The sequence below is a fragment of the Muntiacus reevesi genome, chromosome 10 (assembly GCF_963930625.1).
Source record: "Muntiacus reevesi chromosome 10, mMunRee1.1, whole genome shotgun sequence".
In the NCBI taxonomy this organism is placed as follows: domain Eukaryota; kingdom Metazoa; phylum Chordata; class Mammalia; order Artiodactyla; family Cervidae; genus Muntiacus; species Muntiacus reevesi.
The window spans coordinates 34,968,238-34,989,652 of record NC_089258.1 but is presented as its reverse complement, the minus strand read 5'-3'; the positions used below and the strand labels follow the sequence as shown (position 1 = coordinate 34,989,652).

Genomic DNA, 21,415 nt, shown 5'->3' with positions numbered 1-21,415 from the left:
GCCAACTATTCAGCAGTTCTATATCCTAACATATGTCTAAGCAGTGCATCTCAAGGACTCCTAATGACAGACCTGAGCACAGGTCTTCTTATCTCTGTTTATGAAGACACTGGGACCCCGGGAGGTCTTTCCCAGGAGCATACAGGTCACAAGTAACTGAACTGGGATTTGAACCCAGGTCTGCATGATAAAGTCCAAACCTGCTTGCCAGTACAAGAGATCTAAGAGACACGGGTTCAATTCTTGGGTCGGGAAGAGCCACTGTGTTATCTCAGTCCATTATTGTGGAGTCTGTATGCAATGTTATAAAAATTCCAAAGCCTGTGATTTAAACCAATGAGTATTTAATGACACTGTGTACATTCAGCATCAGCCTAGACAGAAGGTGGGTGGATCTGAGTGAAAGAATCAGACTTTCCATGCTCATACTTAAACAAATCCCGTTTATAAATCAACACGAGAAAAGTACATAATTAACCCCTTAATTGGTGGCACATATTAAAGGCATATAACTGCATGCTGAAGAAAAAGAATAAGCTTTAATGACTCTGTTTCCAATTATCTGTCCCCAATTATCTGTCCCCAATTATCTGCCCATATACCATGAGGCTCCTCAGTGAAGACTTGGCGTTGAAAGCATGTACTTGACGTCGGACAGTCCTGGGTTCTAATCCCTGCTCTGACACTTACCAGTTGTGTGGTTTGGGGCAAGGCAATTTACAACTGGGATCCTCCGCTAACTCCTTAGCAAGATAGAGGTTAAGACAGTCACCTCTCAACACTGAACTGAGACCAGGTAATGGGAACCAACCTAGAGTGTCCTACAGCTAGCTACCCGACTCTTCTTTCATCACTTTCGCCACTGCTTGTAAGTTTGCGCTTATTTGTATATTTACACGTTTAATGGATCTCTGACCCCTGATTTTGAAAGCCCTGTAAGAGTGGGAACTGCACCCCTTTTATTCACTGCCTCTCAGCGCTTGGCACAGTACTTGGCACAGAGTAGTTGTGTGTGCTAAGTCACTCCAGTCGTGTGCCACTCTTTGTGACCCCATGGCCTGCAGCCCACCAGGCTCCCCTGTCCAAGGGATTCTCCGGGCAAGAGTACTGATGTCGGCTGCCATGCCCTCCTCCAGGGATCTTCCCGCCCCGAGGACTGAGCCCATGTCTCTACATCTCTTGTACTGGCGAGCAGGTTCCTCACCACGAGCACTACCCGGGAAGCCCAGCACATAGCAGACACTCATCTTAAAAATGTGGAGTAAATCAGACATCAGTGCATCCTTTCTACTTTCTTCTAAGATAATGAGTTTCCTGACACTGGAGATATTCAAGCAGTGGAACAATTAGATTCTCTATTCTGTGTCCCTATCATCGTCTCTTAGGGGGCCTTTCACCCTAAGCATACATCACACTGTTTTTCAATTACCCATTTCTGTACCTGTCTTCCCTGTGAGTCTATAAACTACTTCAGGGCTGAATGGATCACCGTTTAATCCCCATGAATGGTCCCAAGATGGGATACATGCCCAAGTCTGATAAATAAAGTGTGTAAAATAAAGATATTGAGGCCCTAGAGGGCATCCATCAGCCAAAGTAGAACTCAGACAAAGTTGCCGCTCAGTTACCTTCCATGTACAAGTTCTAAGCCTCAGAAACCGTAGTGGCTGCCAGCTCTGCTCACACAACATCCAACAATCAGAAACAGAAGATTCAAGTTGTTACTTCTACTGTTTCAGACAAACACAGGCAATCAATAACTGTATTAAATTAAACTGGCCACATTTACAAAGGAAAATTGTGAGCCAGACTTTCCATTTCTAACTTTGCACTTCAAAGATAATTAAATTCAACCTTTCATAAAATAAATATCTATGGAGTGCCAGCCACTGTTAAAGTTCAATTCAGTTCAGTCACTCAATCATGTCCAACTCTTTGTGACCCCATGGAGTACAGCATGCCAAGCCTCTCTGTCCATCACCAGCTTCCGGAGTTTACTCAAACTCAAGTCCATCGAGTCAGTGATGCCATCCAACCATTTCATCTTCTGTCGTCCCCTTCTCCTCCTGCCTTCAATCTTTCCCAGCATCAGGGTCTTTTCAAATGAGTCAGTTCTTCACATCAGGTGGCTAAAGTATTGGAGTTTCAGCTTCAGCATCAGTCCTTCCAGTGAATATTCAGGACTGATTTCCTTTCTGGTTAAATATGATGGTTAAATCCTGTTGGGTCATTTAAGACTGAGAGAATGATTTTGACACTGGGCATTCTTCTCAGTTTCCCAAAGGAAGCCAGATGTTCCTATTGGATTCTTTGGGTTAGAGAGACAAAAAAGAGGGGCTCAGAAATCTTGGAGATAAACTCTTAATCCTCTGGAATCAGCACCTGTGGAGAAGGGAACTGGTACTTAAAGGAAATAGTTAATTAAGCAACAAATACTTCCTAGCTAAAGAGGAAGATCCTTCAAAGCAGAATGTTCAGGCATTGGAAAGGATGGCATACCTGTGGATGTTCTCTCTCTAACTATCATGCGACTTCCCTGAAAACAGGAAAAGTCTATTACATCATCTGTGATTATTCTCCATGGGAAGAAAGTAGAAAACTAGCATTTCTGTGGCTGGCCATAAGTTGATAGGTTTGTGTATATAACCCAGGAGTAGGTACAAGATAGTACTGAAACACAAGAAACATTTATTTCTCTTCATTTCTCTCAACCATGCCTTTCTGTGCTAAGTTCTCACCAAGGTAACTGACAAAATATAAAACCCAAATAACTGGCAAAACTTAATTTCAGCTGTGTTGGACATTTTCTCTTACCTCCTGGCTTATTCAGGAGTCAAGGGGCTCTTACCTGGCCCAGAACATCTGGGAACCAGCTACATGCCTCCTTCTTCTCTGGCCATGACAGATCTCCTTCTTGTGCAAGCCCACAGCCCTGGAAGTGAGTGGCTCTGCTCTTCCCAAACCCATCATGGTGCAGATCTTAGCAAGGCCTGAGCTCATTAGTTGAACTAATATGTAAGCGCCATTTCTGTAGGTAAAACATCATCAAATACCAGTAATTTTATATAAATCACCTACTGATTAAGTGTGCAGACAAGACTGCAACTTGCCAGAGAGCCAAAGCACTTCTACTTCTTTGGAAAACAACCATGCACTACTAATTTCTGCTCACTAAACCAGGCTCCCGGAAGAATCCACACTGGCAATACTACACTAGCTCAGAGGAGCCACTGGCAGAATAGACTTCAGGGTGAGCACCCCTCAGCTGGTCTCCTACAATGCAGCTGTCTCACTGATTCATCCCAGCCCCTGCTCCCTCCTGTCCATGGGGATTATCAAGTCTTCACCGTAATTTCCTTATAAAGTATCTTCATAGAGGAAATCGTCTATCATCTGCCTCAAGCTATGAGTCATGTATCTATACTCTCAGAAGAACACTCCTGTATACCACTCATCTGCAAGCCAAGTCAACCCTAGCCTGGGAAGGTGTTCCAAAGCCTTCAGAAAGTCTCTGAACTTCCCCTACAGAGGCCACTCTTTGAGACAGTGTCGGAAAGACTTGCTTGACATCTCACTATGGGGAGACTCTGGTCCCCACACACCAAAACTCCCTTGGATGAGATCACTGAGCCAAATGAAAACCAGAGGGGAACAGGAGAGAGAGAGACAGAGCTTGTATATCATGTGTCTGCTTACCCCTCCCAAGCACCTTTCTGAGTCTTTTCTAAGGAGAAAACTCTCGATCTATGTGAAGAACATTTTAAGCTATAAAGTTCTTTGATGTTTGTGGGTCTTACAGAAATCTCAACAAGTTGCTACCTCTATGAGAAACAGTGTAGAATGAGCAAACCTGGAGTTTAGCCTCAGCTAACCACGATTCACAGTGTGTGGGCAGAGAAGGCAACACTCTGGGCCTCCTTTCCTTATCTCTGATTTGAGCAGGATGATCTCTTAGCTCTTTTCAACTTGACAAAGTGTGCTGTGAATGAATCCTGACTTATAGACGAGCAGTTACTCAGATAAGCTTGACATTTATGAGAGTCAGGCTGACTGTGGAATGATAAGGATGCAGGGTTTTAAGTCCTGTTTCACTCTTCCGCCTGGGCTAAATCACTCAACACTGCAGAGCTTCCCTATCAAGAGGCCACTTCAAAACTGTGAGGCTAATGGCGGAGGTTGCAGCTCCCTCCGACTTCCCTTTTCCTGCCTATCTTCCAGCGAACACCTAAAAGTCACATTAAAGGAGATAAAACCAGAAGGTATTTTTGATATCTTTGTCTGGCTTTGGTATCAGGTGATGGTGGCCTCATGGAATAAGACTGGGAGTGTTCATTCCTCTACAATTTTTGGAATAGTTTCAGAAAGATAGCTGTTAACTCCTCTCTAAATGTTTGATAGGATTCACCTGTGAAGCCATCAGGTCCTGGACTTTTAGTTTATTAATAACAGTTTCAATTTCATTACTTAAGTGATTGGTCTGTTGCTATTTTCTATTTCTTCTTTATTCATTCTTAGAAGACTGTACCTTTCTAAGAACTAACTGGTTTCTTCTAGGTTGTCCATTTTATCCCAATAGAATTGCTTGTAACAATTTCTTATGATTCTTTGTATTTCTGTGGTATCAGTTGTAACTTCCCCTTTTTCATTTCTGATTTTATTGATTTGAGCCCTCTCCATTTTTTTCTTGGTTAATCTGGATAAGGTTTATCAATTTTGTTTATCTTTTCAAAGAAACAGATTTTAGTTTCATTGATCTTTTCTATCTTTTTATTCATTTCTATTTCATTTATTTCTGCTTGGATCTCTATGAATTCTTTCCTTCTACTAGCTTTCAGCTTTGTTTGTTCTTCCCTCTCTGGTTGCTTTCATGTAAGATTAGGTTGTTTATTTGATACTTTCCTTTTTTTCTGAGGTAAGATTGTATAGCTATGAAGTTCCATCTTCAGTCAGTTCACTTTAGTCTCTCAGTTGTTTCTGACTCTCTGTGATCCCATGGACTGCAGCACACCAGGCTTCCCCGTCCATCACCAACTCCCAGAGCTTGCTCAAACTCATGTCCATCGAGTCGATGATGCCATCCAACCATCTCTTCCTCTGTCGTCCCCTTCTCCTCCTGCCTTCAATCTTTCCCGGCATCAGGGTCTTTTCCAATGAGTCAGTTCTTCACATTAGGTGGCCCAAGTGTTGGAGTTTCAGACTCAGCATTAGTCTTTCCAATGAATATTCAGGACTGAGTTCCTTTAGGATGGACTGGGTGGATCTTCTTGCAGTCCAAGGGACTCTCAAGAGTCTTCTCCAACACTACTGTTCAAACGCATCAATTCTTCAGCACTCATTTCTTTATAGTCCAACTCTCACATCTATACATGACTACTGGAGAAACCATAGCTTTGACTAGATGGACCTTTGTTGGCAAAGTAATGTCTCTGATTTTTAATATGCTCTCTAGGTTGGTTACAACTTTTCTTCCAAGGAGCAAGCGTCTTTTAATTTCATGGCTGCAGTCACCATCTGCAGTGATTCTGGAGCCCCCCAAAATAAACTCTCTCATTGTTTCCATTGTTTCTCCATCTATTTGCCATGAAGTGATGTGACCAGATGCCGTGATCTTAGTTTTCTGAATGTTGTGTTTTAAACCAACTTTTTCACTCTCCTCTTTCACTTTCATCAAGAGGCTGTTTAGTTCTTCTTCCCTTTCTGCCATAAGGGTGGTGACATATGCATATCTGAGGTTATTGATATTTCTCCCAGAAACCTTGATTCCAGCTTGTGCTTCTTCCAGCCCACGTTTCTCATGATGTACTCTGCATATAAGTTAAATAAGCAGGGTGACAATATATAGCCTTGATGTGCTCCTTTTCCAATTTGAAACCAGTGTGTTGTTCCATATCCAGTTCTAACTGTTGTTTCTTGACCTGAATACAGATTTCTCAGGAGGCAGGTCACGTGGTCTGGTAATCCCATCTCTTGAAGAATTTTCCAGAGTTTGTTGTGATCCACACAGTCAAAGGCTTTGGCATAGTCAATAAAGCAAAAATAGATGTTTTTCTGGAACGCTCTCGATTTTTCGATGATCCAGCAGATATTGGCAATTTGATCTCTGGTTCCTCTGCCTTTTCTAAATCCAGCTTGAACAACTGGAATTTCATAGTTCACATACTGTTGAAGCCTGGCTTGGAGAATTTTGAGCATTACTTTGCTAGTGGGTGAGATGAGTGCAATTGTGCAGAAGTTTGAACATTCTTTGGCATTGCCTTTCTTTGGGATTGGAATGAAAACTGACCTTTTCCAGTCCTGTGGCCACTGCTGAGTTTTCCAAATTTGCTGGCATATTGAGTGCAGCACTTTCACAGCATCATCTTTTAGGATTTGAAATAGCTCAAGTGGAATTCCATCACCTCCACTAGCTTTGTTCATAGTGATGCTTCCTGAGGCCCAGTTGACTTCACATTCCAGGATGCCTGGCTCTAGGTGAGTGATCACACCATCGTGGTTATCTGGTCATGAAGAAAAAGAAGTAAAAGGAATCCAAATTGGAAAAGAAGTAAAACTGTCACTGTTTGCAGATAACAAAATACTGTACATAGAAATTCTTAAAGATGCTACCAAAAGCTACTAGAGCTTCTCAATGAATTTGGTAAAGTTTTACAATACAAAATTAATATACAGAATTCTCTTGCATTTCTATACACTAACAACACAAGATCAGAAAGAGAAATTAAGGTAATAATCCCATTTATCATTGCATCAAAAAGAATGAAATACCTAGGAACAAACCTACTGAAGGAGGCAAAAGACCTGTGCTCTGAAAACTATAAGATGCTGATGAAATGCACTGAAGGTGACAGAGACAGATGGAAAGATATGCCATGCTCTTGGGCTGGAAGGATCAATATGGTCAAAATGACTATACTACTCAAAGTAATCTACAGATTCAATGTGTATGTGCTCAATGTATTCAATGTGCTCAGTCATGTTCAGCTCTTTGTGACCCCAGGGACTCTATGGAATTTTTCCGGGCAAGAATACAGGAGAGGGTTGCCATTTCCTACTCCAAGGGATCTTCTAGACCCAGGGATCAAATCCACGTATCCTGTGCCTCCCAAGTCTCCTGCACTGGCAGGCGGATTCTTCACCACTGCATCACCTGGGAAATCACTCAGTTTCAATGCAGTCCCTATTAAGTTACCAATGGCATTTTTCACAGAACTGCAACATAAAAAAATTTGTTTCAATTTGTATAAAAATACAACAGACTCTGAATAGTCAAAGGTATTCTGGGAAAGAAAACCAGAGCTGGATGAATCAGGCTGCTTGACTTCAAAGGATCCTACAAAGCTATAGTAATCAAGACAGGATCCTACCGGCACTGGCACTCAAATGGAAATACAGATCAATGGAACAGGATACACAATTCAGAGGTAAACCCATGCACATTTGTTCAATTAATCTGTGACAAAGGAGGCAAGAATATACAATGGAGAGAAGACAGTCTTGTCAATAATTGGTGCCTGGAAAATTGCAGCTCCTTTGTGGGCTAGGAAAGGAGTACTGATGAGACTGCTTCTCAGGACCAAGGCCGGCCCAGGGGAACTCCCCAGGGAGGAAAGTGGTTCCCGTACCTCTGTGATAACTGTACGTCAACCTCGAGGCCCTGTTGGGAAAGCCTCTAGCTCTGAGGCAAGCAATACCATCCATCTGACTCTGAATACTGAGAATTTTCCAGCATCATCTGGAAATGCATGATGACTGGGAAAGCAAGGGAAGAACAGGACCCGTAAAGCCCGCCATTGATTGCAGGCGCGCAGCAAGATGGAGGGGGAATCAACCAAAGATATTTGAGTAAACAGAGTAACAAGTAACCTGAGTTTGGTCAGACTAGAATCCCATGGCCTGTAACAAAAGGTGCTGTGTATTCTTTATATGCTTGCACATTTTTTTCCTTAACCCTTTTTATTTTACTGAGCACATTTCTGGAACATGGCTTAAGGTTAACTTTTCCATCATTTAAAAAAATGAGAAAATAAAGGCCTAGAATAGCCCATAGCCATCATTTTAAGATTACTTAAGAGTGAGGCAAGCATAAATATTTGAATAAGTGTATTGTATTTAAACTTGAGAATAACTTTCAGAAGTATTGGTTGTTAATGTACCCATCTTACAAATGAGGGACCGATAACCAAGAAGTTAAATAATTTGTCTAAGACGCCAAGCCTTTTCCTAACTGCTACTACTAAGTCACTTCAGTCGTGTCCAACCCTGTGCGACCCCATCCCTGGGATTTTCCAGGCAAGAACACTGGAGTGGGTTGCCATTTCCTTCTCCAATGCATAAAAGTGAAAAGTGAAAGTGAAGTTGCTCAGTCATGTCTGACTCTTCGAGATCCCATGGACTGCAGCCTACCAGGCTCCTCCGTTGATGGGATTTTCCAGGCAAGAGTACTGGAGTGCTAACTAGTTAGTGGTTAATTACAATGGAACCAAATCCATGCCAGAAACTTTCACAATTCCTGCATTAGCACCGAAGATGTGGACTCCTCACTGCTTCCTGTGGCCATACAGCCTGTAGAAATACAAGCAAAGCTCTTCTTGCCTCATTAGACTGTTATGCACAAACTCTGTAATCATTCAGGGTGGTCCAACTGAGTCTAAGAATGACATCTTTGCCTTTAGGTAACTGTTAATTAAATACATAAGGAAGCATCCCCAATCACAGGAGGTTGGGGATCGAGTCCACAGCTCGGATTTAGATCTTCCTGCTGCCATGTATTACCCCTGTGTCTTGGACAATTTACTTAAGCTCTCTATTCCTCACCCCTCCCTCCATCTGTAAAACAGGAATAATGATAATATCTACTCAATGTACTCACTGTAAAGATCACCGTACTTCTTATGTGCAAACTACGTAAAAAGTGCCCAGTGGGAACCACTGTCAACATGAGCCACTGCTATGCATCATTGTCCACAAAAGAAATCTAAGAGAAACCAAGAAGAGAAAAAGCAAAAGGGACAAATGAAATATCCTTGCTAGTATCTAACTCAGTTGTGACAAATCAGTCAGAAAAAGAAATCAGTCTTCGTTGACTCAGAGCCGTGCATTCCCTCTGTAATTTGCATTAAGTCTTGAGATGGTTTGACTCACTTGTATTCATCACAGCTGCCTGCACACACACCAGTAAACGTGACCAAAATCAGCCCCGCAGCCCTTCCACAACTCCAGCCCTTCCAACTTAGCACTGGTCAATGCTGGTCTTTCGACGCCTCCCCTCTCCCCTCTTCTTTGGTACCAGCTAAGAGGTCATCCTCAGAAAGTATTAACAGTTATACTAAGTGAAGCAGGTCAGACAGAGAAAGACAAATATTGCATGATATAGCCTATATGTAGAATCTTATAAAAGACTACAAATGAACTTATCTATAAGAAATAGAATCACAGATGTAGAAGACAAACTTATGGTTACCGGGAGGTAAGGGAGAAGGGGAGGGGGAAAATGGAAGATTTGGATTGACACATACAACTATGTACAAAACAGATAACTGATAAAGACCTATTGTATAGCACAGGGAACTCTACCCAATACTCTGCAATAGCCTATACAGGAAAAGAATCTGAAAAAGAGTGGATATATGTATATGTACAACTGATTCACTTTGCTGTACACTTGAAACTAACACAACATTGTAAATTAACCACTGGAGTAAATCAACTCCAATAAAATTTTTTAAAATAAATAAAAGAAAATTCAGTTCAAAAAATCACAAGAAAGAAAGACAGGAAGGAATGCCTTTTCCACCTTTTCCATCATTCAATTCATCATTCAGTCTTTTCACAGGAACATTAATTGACTTCTCAGTGCTTCAAGATGCAAGGCACAGTTCTTGGCCACAGGGAACTCTCACAGTGCCTTTGAGGAAATGGATGAGTAAGTCAGTGATAACAATAAAGGCAAAGGCTCTCATCACCTAAGAAATCATTTCAAGAAAGCTTATGGTTTACCTAAAAATTCTGCTACAGATCAGAAGCCATTCTGAAAACCATGATATGCAGGAGCAATATTCAAAATAATTAACTAGGGGTATGGCATAGGTGCCAACAACAAACAGATGCTGGCTACAGGCAGATCTGTTAGTAAGCATGTGGAAAGGTACGGGGCCTACCCTCAAAGTATTTATGACCTAATGAGCTAAAAAAGGCCAGTATACAATGTACTAAAAATAAAAAATCTAATATAATATAATGAACATGGTTGAGGCGTCCTTCTCTCTGAAGGTAAGGTCATGGAAACTGTCTCAGAAGTAAATCTTGAAAAAATAATATAGGAACTTGCCGTGAGGCTGAAGTCCAGGGCAGGTTATTTAAGGGGCTGGGAAGGTACAGAGGCTTAGAGGCCTCTAAATTATTTTCTGAATTTTTTACTTAACATTTTTACATTGCTAACATCCTCAGGGATCTCTCATTTGGTAACCGGTACCCTGAGAGCCATAAAAGAGAGGAGATTCGCTGAGAGTCACACAGTAAGGTCTGCAGCCTCAGGACTCAAACTTAGCCTAAACCAAAGCTCTTTCCACTTTGCCCTGCTGACCAGACAACCTACGTTTGGTTGATTCGCCGTATTCCAGCAGGCAGGGAAGCTCTCCTCGGTCCTGCCCCTCACTCACTGTCCAGTGATGTCCTTGAGCTTTTCTGTCTTCTGTTGTTTAAGAAGTGAGAAGAGATGGAGAGGAGGAGCACTGCATAAAGCCTTGCAGGCAGCAAGTCAGGGAACCCTGACCCCAAACAAGGGCATCTAATGGAGTGACTAGCCCACTGTGTGGAACCGGAGCTCCTTCACTGTTTCGGGAGAGACTTCTGGCAAATACAGAGTCATGTGGGACTTTTGGAAGGAGTTAACACATTAGATGAATCCCCAGAAGAGGAGGAGGAAGTCGGGAGCAGTAGAGGAGTCAAGGGGTCCTATGAGAAGCGAATACTAGGATTCTCAAAGAAATGGTCACTCAGCTTCCTCAGATAGCGCTGGTCCTGGCCAATATTCCATTCACTGGATGTTTTATCTCGGAGGAAAAAAAAATGTATTGCATCTAACAGAACTTCAAGTAAGTGAGAATGATTTCACCTGAGGTGAACCCCTATAACCCTCAGCCTCCAAACCACATCCTCCACTGGCAACCTGGTAGAAAACAAGCAACACCAAAACCAGGCTTGGGCTGAGGACTCCGTGCAGAGGGGATGTACACGTAGTCACTCTACCCGCTCATGTGGGAAAAGTGCTACTGTAGGGAGAAGAATGCAACCATAAGAGGTGGGATGCCCAGAGGGGCTGCCTCTGTCAAACAGGAGGCTGAGTGGTTATGAATTCCATCAACATCTTCTGCTGTAATGTTTAACATGGTTTGGTTGCTCCAGTCTGACCTTGATGACAATCTACATGGAACACAGCCAAGGTAGCCTTGGGTAAGTCATCTATCCTCCCTAGGCCCCCTCTCCTCATCTGTGAAATGGACGTGTTGGGCAATCTAGTTTCCCTCTTCTAAGAGTGAAACAAGAAGAATTTCATTATAAAACACAGCATGGCAAATGTTCACTTGTTCCTCCATGGTTTCTTTCATTCAATAAACATTTACTGAGCTTCTACAATCCCCAAGGTTCTCTGCTAGGCAAGAAAAAGCGGATGTCACTACTGTCCTCTGGAAGACTAGTGAATAGGAGAAGAAACTAGACATATACACATATAGTTATACCATGCACAGGCAATGAATGCCCTAACAGAGTTATAACAGGCTATGGTGCATGGAAGCATTTCTTGTGGAAGACATCTAGAAAGCCCCATGGTGAAGTTGGGCTTTTCTGGTGACTCAGACGGTAAAGACTCTGCCTGGAATGTGGGAGACCTGGGTTTCATCCCTGGGTCAGGAAGATCCTCTGAAGAAGGAAATGGCCACCCACTCCAGTATTCCTGCCTGGAGAATTCAATGGACAGAGGAGCCTGGAGGGCTAGAGTCCGGGGGGGGGGGGGGGGGGGGGGTCACAAAGTCAGACATGACCAAGCAATAAACACTTTCTTACACTTTCCTGGTGAAGTTAGATCCAAATTGCATGCCAAGTTGATGTGCGAAGGTAGAGGTGGAGATTCCAGGCAGAGTGTACCATTAGCAAAGGTTCAGGTATTGGAGAGCATATGGTGTATGCAGACCCATTTCCCTGGAAGGGGGGCTGCAAAAGCCCCAGAGAAAGATGAAAACAAGTGTCTTATCTGGGTTCCTCTTACTTAAAAGCCAAGGTATGGCTTAAGATACCACAAAGGCTTTGGAGAAAACTCCTTTTATAAGTAGCCTCTTTTAAAAATACACAAATAAAGCTAAACGTCTCATTTTTATGTTACTGGAATATACTTCTATGACAGCTAACTTAATGCCTTAAAATGTTCTTATTTGTTTGTTCCACCGGCTTGTTTCCTGCCTTGAGGACCAGCTTGATTACGTTTGGCTTTTTTTCTCTTCCCTGCAACTGGGGGAGCCACTTGTAATGCGTGCCAAGTCGCTTCAGTCGAGCCCGACTCTTGGCGACCCCATGGAGCCTGCCAGGCTCCTATGTCCATGGAGTTCTCCAGGCAAGAATACTGAAGCGGGCTGCCACTTCCTTCTTCAGGGGATCTTCCCAATGCAGGGATCAAATGCACGTCGCCTGTATTGGCAAGTGGGATTCTTTACTGCTGACTCACCAGCAAAGTCACTACAAGGATGGGGGGCCAGGCTTGGGAGTTTCCCAGAAGAAGCCAGAGGTATCACCCAGCTTTACAGCACACACTCTTGTCCCATTTAAATATGCAGGCAGTGACAAATATGTATTGATTATGTATTATAGGTAAAGATAGTCTTTATGCCATATAGCATTTATAATATACTATTCTAATATTGTATTCCCTACCCCCGAGCAGACATTGGAAAGCTAAGAGAAATGGAAGCACTCAATAATGGTAAGAATACATAGCCTCATGCTACAACAATACGTTTTTGCTAAAACACAGAATTAAAAACTTCCAAAACAACCAACATTTGAATCAGCCAAAATGGTTCAAAGTTCAAATGAACTGTCTAATGACATGACTATTTATGGGCTTTCTTGCCATCTGGGAAGATCAATGAAGCAAAGAATTCTAGAATACTGGGGCCAGAAAGACCATAGGAATGACCTAACTCGTTCCACTTTGTTCAGATAGGGAAACGGAGGCCCACAGCAATAATGATAAGTGTGGGGTGATATTTTCAGTACGGAAAACAGGTGAATTATTGAAATCTCTGTTATTAGTGCTTAATTCTAAGAAAATTAAGGATCTCTGAATTAGCCCTGCGGAACAAAGAAACACAGCTTCCATATACAAATACAGCAGTGATTTTTTATACAAGCAGTGTTACAATCTAACAGGGCATAAAACGTTGTCTAAATATCATCTGAACAATGTTCCTGGGCTATAATGTGTAATAGAACTGTGGAGCCCAGGGCTGGCATTTCAGTGTATTCCAGGGTGTATTCCAGTGCTTCTCAGAACCTCAGTTTCTTTGTAAAAAGGGGACAGCAGGTGTGCCTATTACAATTTCTGGTTAGAGGATGTAATGAAGCAGTGTCCATAAAGCACCTTGAGTGACACCGAACACAGACTTCATAAAGGAGGGTCTGGCAGTAGCTACAGCTTAAGTGGTGCCTCATTTCCCTCCAGGATCCCCCAAAGTACTAAGAGCCCTGACGAGCTCAAGCCTGGGCGCCCTGGCCTGGCCGCCTCCCCGCTCCCTCCCGTGCCCGTGTGTGCCCTGAGGATCCCCACTGCATGCTAACCACCAAACTCACCAGTGACTCAGAGCTTGGAACGAATCCACAGCAGGCTGGAGAGCAAAGACACAGCTTATGTTTCAAAGATTAACTAGCTACTTTTTTTTTCTTATGATGGATACCTTTCAGCAATTGAGAAGAAACCTCAGGGAACTCTCTTAGAAGACCCAGCTTAGAAGACAGGATCACTGCACAGGGCATGAACGTGTCAAAAAGCTACTCCCCTCTAGGAAACCAGGGCTGAGACAACACTGCCTCTAAGCAGCTGGGCAAGGCTCCCTCCCCCCCGCAAAAGAGGCTGGGAACTGATCTGTGTGCCCAGCGCTGTTCCCACCTGCTGGGAACTAATCCCTTATCTCTCTGCTGGCCCCAGAAACCCCAAACAGCCCAGGCTTTGGAAAGGCTTTATCTCCTCTTTCCAGGAATTCGGCTCAGCCTCTCCGCTCTCTCCAAGGTGCCACTGAGCCGCTGCTGCCCGGGGAGCACCCGGGGCTGGCGAGCCGGGGTCCTGTTGCCACGTTTCCAGCCTGCCCGGGGAGAGAGCCAGAGTTCCCCCTCGCTCCCTGCGCTGCTGTCTCACAATCAGAAAATCCTTTGGGGGAGCAAAAGCAAAAGTCACACTTTACTAACAGCTGCTCCCGGTCGGGGGCAGAAGAGGGAAAAGGGAATTCCTACTTTTGCAATAAATTGTATGCAAATAGGTTCTCTCCCGGGCAGAGAGCAGGGAGCGAGTGCGTCTTTCATGAGCTAACGCTGTTCCGCTGGGAGGGCTGTTCCTTTAATTCACCAACTGAAAAAGTGGGAAAGGATGTCTGGAGGCGAGGCGTCCCATTTCAGAGGAAGGAGCTCGCTATAAAAGCCAGCCAAAGCTGGCTGCACCGGCCGCAGCCTGCCTACTGTCACAAGCCCGCCCGCGCGCAGGCACTCACTCCGCGCGCCGGTCCTCCGCACAAAGACGGGCTGGGGGACTCGGGGGGCCGCGGGCAGGGAGCCCCGCTGCTCACATCCAGGTACTTGCTCCGTGGAGCTGGTTCCCTCAAGAATCTAGGACTTTCCCAACTCCAGAAAGGTAAGTCTGTTTCACCCCATTACCAAAGATCACTATGATAGACTGCTTGCATTTCCGGTACCAAGTGGGTCGTGGTTTCCTAAATGATAAAACTTTGGCTTTATTTTGGTTGCTGGCAGGATGTATTGGCTATGATCCGATGCACCTTGACTTGTTTTCTACTTGCCCCCTTCCAGTCTTGGAGATTTCTGTCTGCTTGTTTCAGTTCTATGAAGAGTTCCACGTGCAGGGAACTTTTTAGGAAGTTGTTATCGCTGCCATTCTTCAGAGGGAGAGTAGGAATTCACTCTTCACTGGCCACCTGGCTGACTCACCTGTGAATATTTCTGTTTGAGGGTTTTAAGGTGGCAGAGTTCTACAGTGGAGTTTGCTCGTAGCCTTTCCATGGGGTAGGTTAGGAGGAGATTCATAGAAGATGGTAGAAGAACAATAAGATTTTACATCTCAGCGACCCCGACTTTACAGTTTACAAAGAGTTGTGTATCATCCCTACGCCATCCACCCTGTGGTCAGACTTGGGAAGGGATGCGGGCTGGGTGAACAGAGACGGTAACTCCTAACGTCAGATGGACAAGTGTGGACTACAGGTCGGGAGCGGTAGACTCTGAAGGGCCGGGGGACTCCCCAAGGATGCCTCCTGATCGAGGATGCCTCCTGATCCCTGGGCTGGGCACCTGGGTATGTTTGAGGTGCTCAGAGTCAGCAGCATCCCATAACTTTCTAGAATCACCTCTCCCTTCCCACCTCTCATTGCAGAAAGCCCTGAGAAATAACTGCCCCTGGGGATGGGAAGCACAGCTCCCCTGGCAGACTGGAAAGAACACAGGGGGATCTCTTGGTCCCAGCAGTGTTGTAAGGGGATTAGGAACGTGGGTTTTGATGCCAAGGATCCCTTTAGTGTCCCCATAACTGCCACACCACACAGGACCCTGGTAAAAATATGTAACCTCTTTGAGCCTCAGTTTTCACTTCTTTAAAATGGGGACAATAACTTCTGTTGTCATTATAAGGAAATGAAATATAAAGAAATTGGAGGAGCAAGGGCTCCAGAACTGGAAGTCTAGGTAATCACTGTCATTGCCCCAAACTGCTACCACCTTGGGAGTAAAAAAGGCACTGAACCGATCTTGGATTGTTTCTTGTGCATTCCTCACCCCACCCCGACTCCTGCTCCCTGACTTTCTGTCCCACCAGGTCTGAAGGCACCTCTCTAGCTGGCAGGTCAGACTCTTGGCTGCATTTTACAAGCTGGAGGTTATGTTGGCACAGCTTGGGAAAAAAGGGAGCAGCCTGGGTTGGATGTAAAATGTCGAGCACTGATGCCAGAAGGCACAGGTTTTGAGTTTGGGCATTTGTGGATTCTGAAGCTGTCGGTTATAAAGTACCATGCTGCTGCCTTGGAATGTGTTCCATCCAGAAGGAGAGCGGGACAGGGAGCCTCCCTTGAAGAATGAATGCCTCTTTTTCATGTTTTTGTGAACTTTCCCCCTTTTGATGGTGTTTTCCCATCTGTGCTTTAGAAATAAAACCTGCTGCCTGCCCCAGCCAGCTTCCTGCCTGGTCCTGAGATGTGGCGAGGCTAACTCAGGAGTGGGGGAAGGCTTTGCTGGGTGCTGTTGAAACCTGTGGAAGTCTGCTGGCATTGTGCGCATCCAGCCCTTTGCAGCAGACAGAAGTGCCTGCGCACTGAAACTGTGTGTTGCTGGGAGGTGATGGCATTTGGGGGAAGAAAATGAATATGCCTATTCTCTGATTTGCACAAGCAGTGTGAACTGGATAAGAATTGAGAAGTGTGTTGCCAAGCTCTTCAGATGTTAACATCTTTTTTTCTATGCTTTGAAAAACCTAGCTCCCCTATCTCCTTTCACCAACTCCCTCCCTCACCCAAAGGAACCTGTCTTCCAAACACTGGCTTTATCATCCATAGAGAGGAGAACCATCTGTATCTCATAGGGCTCTTGTGACTCTCACTGAGATAATATATATCAAACTTGCTATAGCAAGTAAGAGCTCAACAAATGGAGGTTTTCCTTGGTTTTCCTGTTTATCAATTTGCAAGGACTTGGCCAAGATTAGTGTTCTGAGACAGTGGTTTTCAAAAGGCAGTGGAAATATTCATTAAGTGAAATGGAAATGAATCTGGCAAAATCCTGATATACAGTAGGTAAATGTGGGCCGATTTGATTGAAGCAGGTTTGGGGGTTCCAAAACTCACCCCAGGGCCCTCAGCCCCTGGGACACTTCCGCAGAATCTTGGACACGCAGAATACAGTTAAAAATTAGGAAGCCGAGTAGTGTATGTTGAGGCTGCAGTTCTGCACTTTGACAAGGATTTGTGCCTTGACAAGGATTCGCGATCCAGTGGAATTCCAAGAAGTTTCCCAGGTAACACAGTAGATAGACATATATGCCGGGGCAGGGCAGGGGTCGGGGGGGCAGGGGGAGGGTGTTATATGTTTAGTAAAGTACGAGTTTTTAATTAACTGTCATGACAGCAACAGCCAAAACACACTCTCTAAATCTTTGTATACCTCATCTCACTGAAGACCCGCATGTGTCCGAAAGGGACCATACCTACTGGACAAACCTCGAAAAGCAGAGAGAATGAGTCACAGATCTCAGAGGGATGGAGTCTTATTTCAGACCCAGGTCCCCACGACCCTCAAATCGGACCCATTCGGCCACATTCCTGCTGAATGCTGCTGCTTCTTGAACTGCCTTTAGAAGGGAAAAAAATAAAAGTTCTCTCTGACTAAATCTGCCCCTCCAGCCAGACTGTGGCCACCCATAAATACAGCAGTAGCCTGATCATATAACCAGAATGGAATTTGGAAAGGGAATTCAAGCTGACAGAATGAAAAACATATCCCCCTTAATCCTACCCTTTCTAATGCTCACAATGGACTGCGAACACCTATTCTCACCTCCCCTTGGATTTCTACAAACAGCCATGCTTTCTTAGAGGCAAAAGTATCCACCTGGCTTAATACACAAGTCACGCTGAAGTCACGGTGGTTTGGAATGCAGAGTAGGGAACAGACATTTAAGTTAACTCCATATACAAGCCCTCTGTGATGATAAAACACACACACACTCAAAATAGTTATGCGGAACTATATATCACATATGTGATAGGAGGGTTTGCCTTTGGTTCCTCATTGATTTCTCACTCCAACACTGCAAGTTGTGAATTACTGGCCCCATTTCATGGCCAGAGAAATTGAGACCCAAGGAAGTTGAAATGATGCATCAGAGGGTTTCCATAAGTGAGGGCAGAGCTGGCTTTGAACCCAAACTTTTGGACCAACACCCTACTATTTTTTCCACTAGGCTGTATCACCTCCAGCAGTCAGGCTGGGCAGACTTCCATGAAACCCTGAAGGATGTCTTTTAGTGGTTGGCCAAGGTGGCAGAGAAGCCCTCAGCTGGCTTTGGCGTCTATTGATTTTGCAGAATAGCCCTGCGTATATCATTTTTCATGGTGCTCAGAAAAGGTCAGCTCCTGGTGTTGAAATGCTCTGCCTGGAGACAGAAACGTTCAAATTTCATGCCTGGGAGAGAGAAGAATGACCCTAGAGGCAGCGGTCAGGTCATTATTGCCGGGTTTCATCCTAGAAAAGTAGACACGCCCTTTGCCTTGTTGGACAGGTGGGAGCTCTGACTGGGAAAGCAGGGCTTTTACCTATACCTGCATCCTCTCTGAGAGCCAGGTAAATGAGAACATCTGTTTCCAAAAGGGCTGATTAGCAGATGAAGTGAAGTCAGGGTGCCCAACCTTGGGGCAGTGAATCCCAGGAGATCAGGAAATAGTTGTAAGCTCTGAGCCACGAATTCCCCTGGGTTATGGTCGAGCTCAGACTCCCTGCTGTCTCCTGTGGAGCAGCTGCTCCAAGCCTCATCCTGAAGGTGAGTGTACGTGATGCTGTCCTGGACCACAGCCCCTCAGGTGTGCTCATCCACGACCCCTCTTCCCTGGGTGTTTCCATCGTTCCCCATGTCGGTCTATGTCCTCAGGCCCTCCTTGGCTGCATCAAGCCTCTATTTCATCCTGCCTTTTAGAACCCCACTAAAAGCCCACCAGGCTTCCCTGGTGGCTCAGTGGTAAGGGGTCCACCTGCAATGCAGGAGACGCAGGTATGATCCCTGGGTCGGGAAGATCCCCTGGAAAAGGAAATGGCAGCCCACTTCAGTTTTCTTGTCTAAGAAATCCCATGGACAGAGGAGCCTGGCAGGCTATAGTCCATGGGGTCAAAAAAGAGTAGAATGCAACTTAGTGACTAAAAAACAACATGATTCCATCACATCTCACTTTGAGGAGATCACAGGGAATCCCCTTGAGTCTAATCCCAGGCCAGTATACACACCTTTGACATGTGGGAAGCATTAGATGAAGATTCCTTTCCAAGAAGGAAAGCCCCTCTAAACTCCCATAAACTCTAGACCATAATTCCATCCAAAGCGAAGAGCGGTGGCCTTACTTTCACAAGGGACTGTACACACCTACATGCCTACCTGATTCTCACCCTGGTGACCAGACTGCTTATTTTAGTTATGCCCTGAAGCCTAGAAATTCTTTTTCTGTTCCTTCCTCTGTTGTCTCATTTTTCTGGTCTCTCCTTAACTTCAGCAGCAACGTAAGTTCAGCACCTCATCACTCCCTTTGACCCTCCATCATGGAAAAAAAAAGTCAGATGCCCACATTGAAAGCAGATCGGGAATGGAAAATCCCTTTCATGTGTATTTTTAGTCTATTTGTGAGTGAAAATGAAAAAAAAAATCATTTCATGCCAAGTTTTCAGATTTTTTAAATATCCTGAAATTCACAGGCCCTTAATTATGCAGCCATGGTAACTCAAATAGCTTTGGATGGTCCTTTAACCTCCCCTCTGTCAAGAGCCAGAAATATTTCAGAAGCTCTGAAAGTAGACGGCTTGTTTCAAAATTAACCATTGATCAACTGTTACCCTGGAGAAGGTGAGTCGGCAGCTACTAACTTCTACATGAACATGTCCAAAAAGTTCTAGGAGGGACTGACAATGGTAATAACTAATATTTACTGAGGACTCTACAGGCATTGTGCCATTTAATCTGCAACAATTGCTTCCAGCAAGTAGAAATGCCTCTAAGTTCAAACCTAGGGGACCCGAGTCTGGAAAAGTGTAAGTGGCTTCCCCAAGGCCATGCAGATAGTGATTGCCGGAGTCAGAACTCAAAGGCGGTTCCAAGTCCTGAGCACGTGGATATAACCGTCACAGTCCACACTGAAGTTCTATTCATCTCTGACAACAAACGAGGTGGACAGAGAGCAGAGCCCAGAAAGAGGCAGAGATGTGTCTTTCAGACTCTAGTGTTTTCAGCAGGTGGCTGCGGCTGCTCTCTCCAGCTCATTCCTTCAGGGCCCACTCCCTGCAGAAACTGTAACGAAATAAGTAGTGTGTGATTTCTAGCATAAAATGTTTCCCCTAGGGGCTTCCCAGGTGGCGCGAGTGGTAAAGAACCAGACTGTCAATGCAGGAAACAAGAGATGTGGGTTTGATCCCTGGGTCAGGAAGATCCCCTGGAGGAGGGCATGGCAACCCACTCCAGTACTCTTGCCTGGAGAATCCCATGGACAGGGGAGCCTGGCGGGCTACAGTGCATGGGGTCACAAGAGTCAGACACGACTGAGCAACTACACCACCACCCCCTTCCTTGTAGTATTCTGCAGTCATTTATTAGGGCCTATTACCAGTGGCTTGGGGCTTTCGTGGGGGCTCAGCAGAAAAGAATACACCTGGCAATGCAGGAGCCTCAGGAGACATGGGTTCGATCTGTGGGTTGGAAAGATCCCCTGGAGGAGGGAATGGCAACCCACTCCAGTATTTCTGGCCTGGAGAATCCCATGGACAGAGGAGCCTGGCAGGCTACAGTCCACCAGGTCTCAAAGAGTTGGACACAACTAGAATGACTTAGCATGCATGCACACGCATGTTTCCCCTATCAGATTGGAAACCGCAGGAGGGTGAAGCCTGATCCAGGCCTCACCCCTGCTGCCAGATGAGCAAACGCTCACCATGCTGGCGGGCTCACACACCCCTCTGACAGTTCCCGAAGAGCTCTGCACCTTCCCCACGTACCTCTGTGCATCATAACTGCCCTGATGGTCTCCTCCCCCCACCACCTGACTGTACAGCGTTGAGGACAGTCATCAGGGAGGCGGGAACCCTGTCTGCTGGAAGCTCACCCTTCCCAGAGCTTAGCCACCTGCTGGCCGGTGGCAGGCCCTCCGTAAAGTATTGTTGAAGAAACTCTGCTGTCCTAATGGAAGTGAACAAAAAGCACAACACCGCTTGGCTTCTGAACTGGGTCCTATGGTGACAGAAGCATTTTCACATGCCAGACACGGTTCTGATAAAGCAGGATTCTCATACATTTACAAAAGTATAAAATAAATTTTCTGTGTATCACTCTCAGATTTTCCCAGCAACCAAATATTATTTCACAGCTAAGTAACTGAGGCCACAAAAGATTATCACCTGCACA

At 44.9% G+C, this 21,415-nt stretch overlaps 1 protein-coding gene across 9 annotated transcripts in view; it reads left to right on the top strand.

Moving 5' to 3' along the window:
- The first annotated feature begins 14,549 nt into the window (after window positions 1-14,549).
- The window catches only part of TNC (tenascin C), a 99,793-nt gene continuing 92,927 nt past the window's right edge, over window positions 14,550-21,415 (top strand). For 3 of the 9 annotated variants that reach the window (XM_065946479.1, XM_065946481.1, XM_065946480.1), the window contains exon 1: window positions 14,550-14,893. The gene's annotated coding sequence lies outside the window, so the exon portion shown is untranslated. The remainder of the gene's footprint in view (window positions 14,894-21,415) is intronic. The other 6 variants (XM_065946482.1, XM_065946483.1, XM_065946485.1 and 3 more) reach the window with 6 other exon arrangements.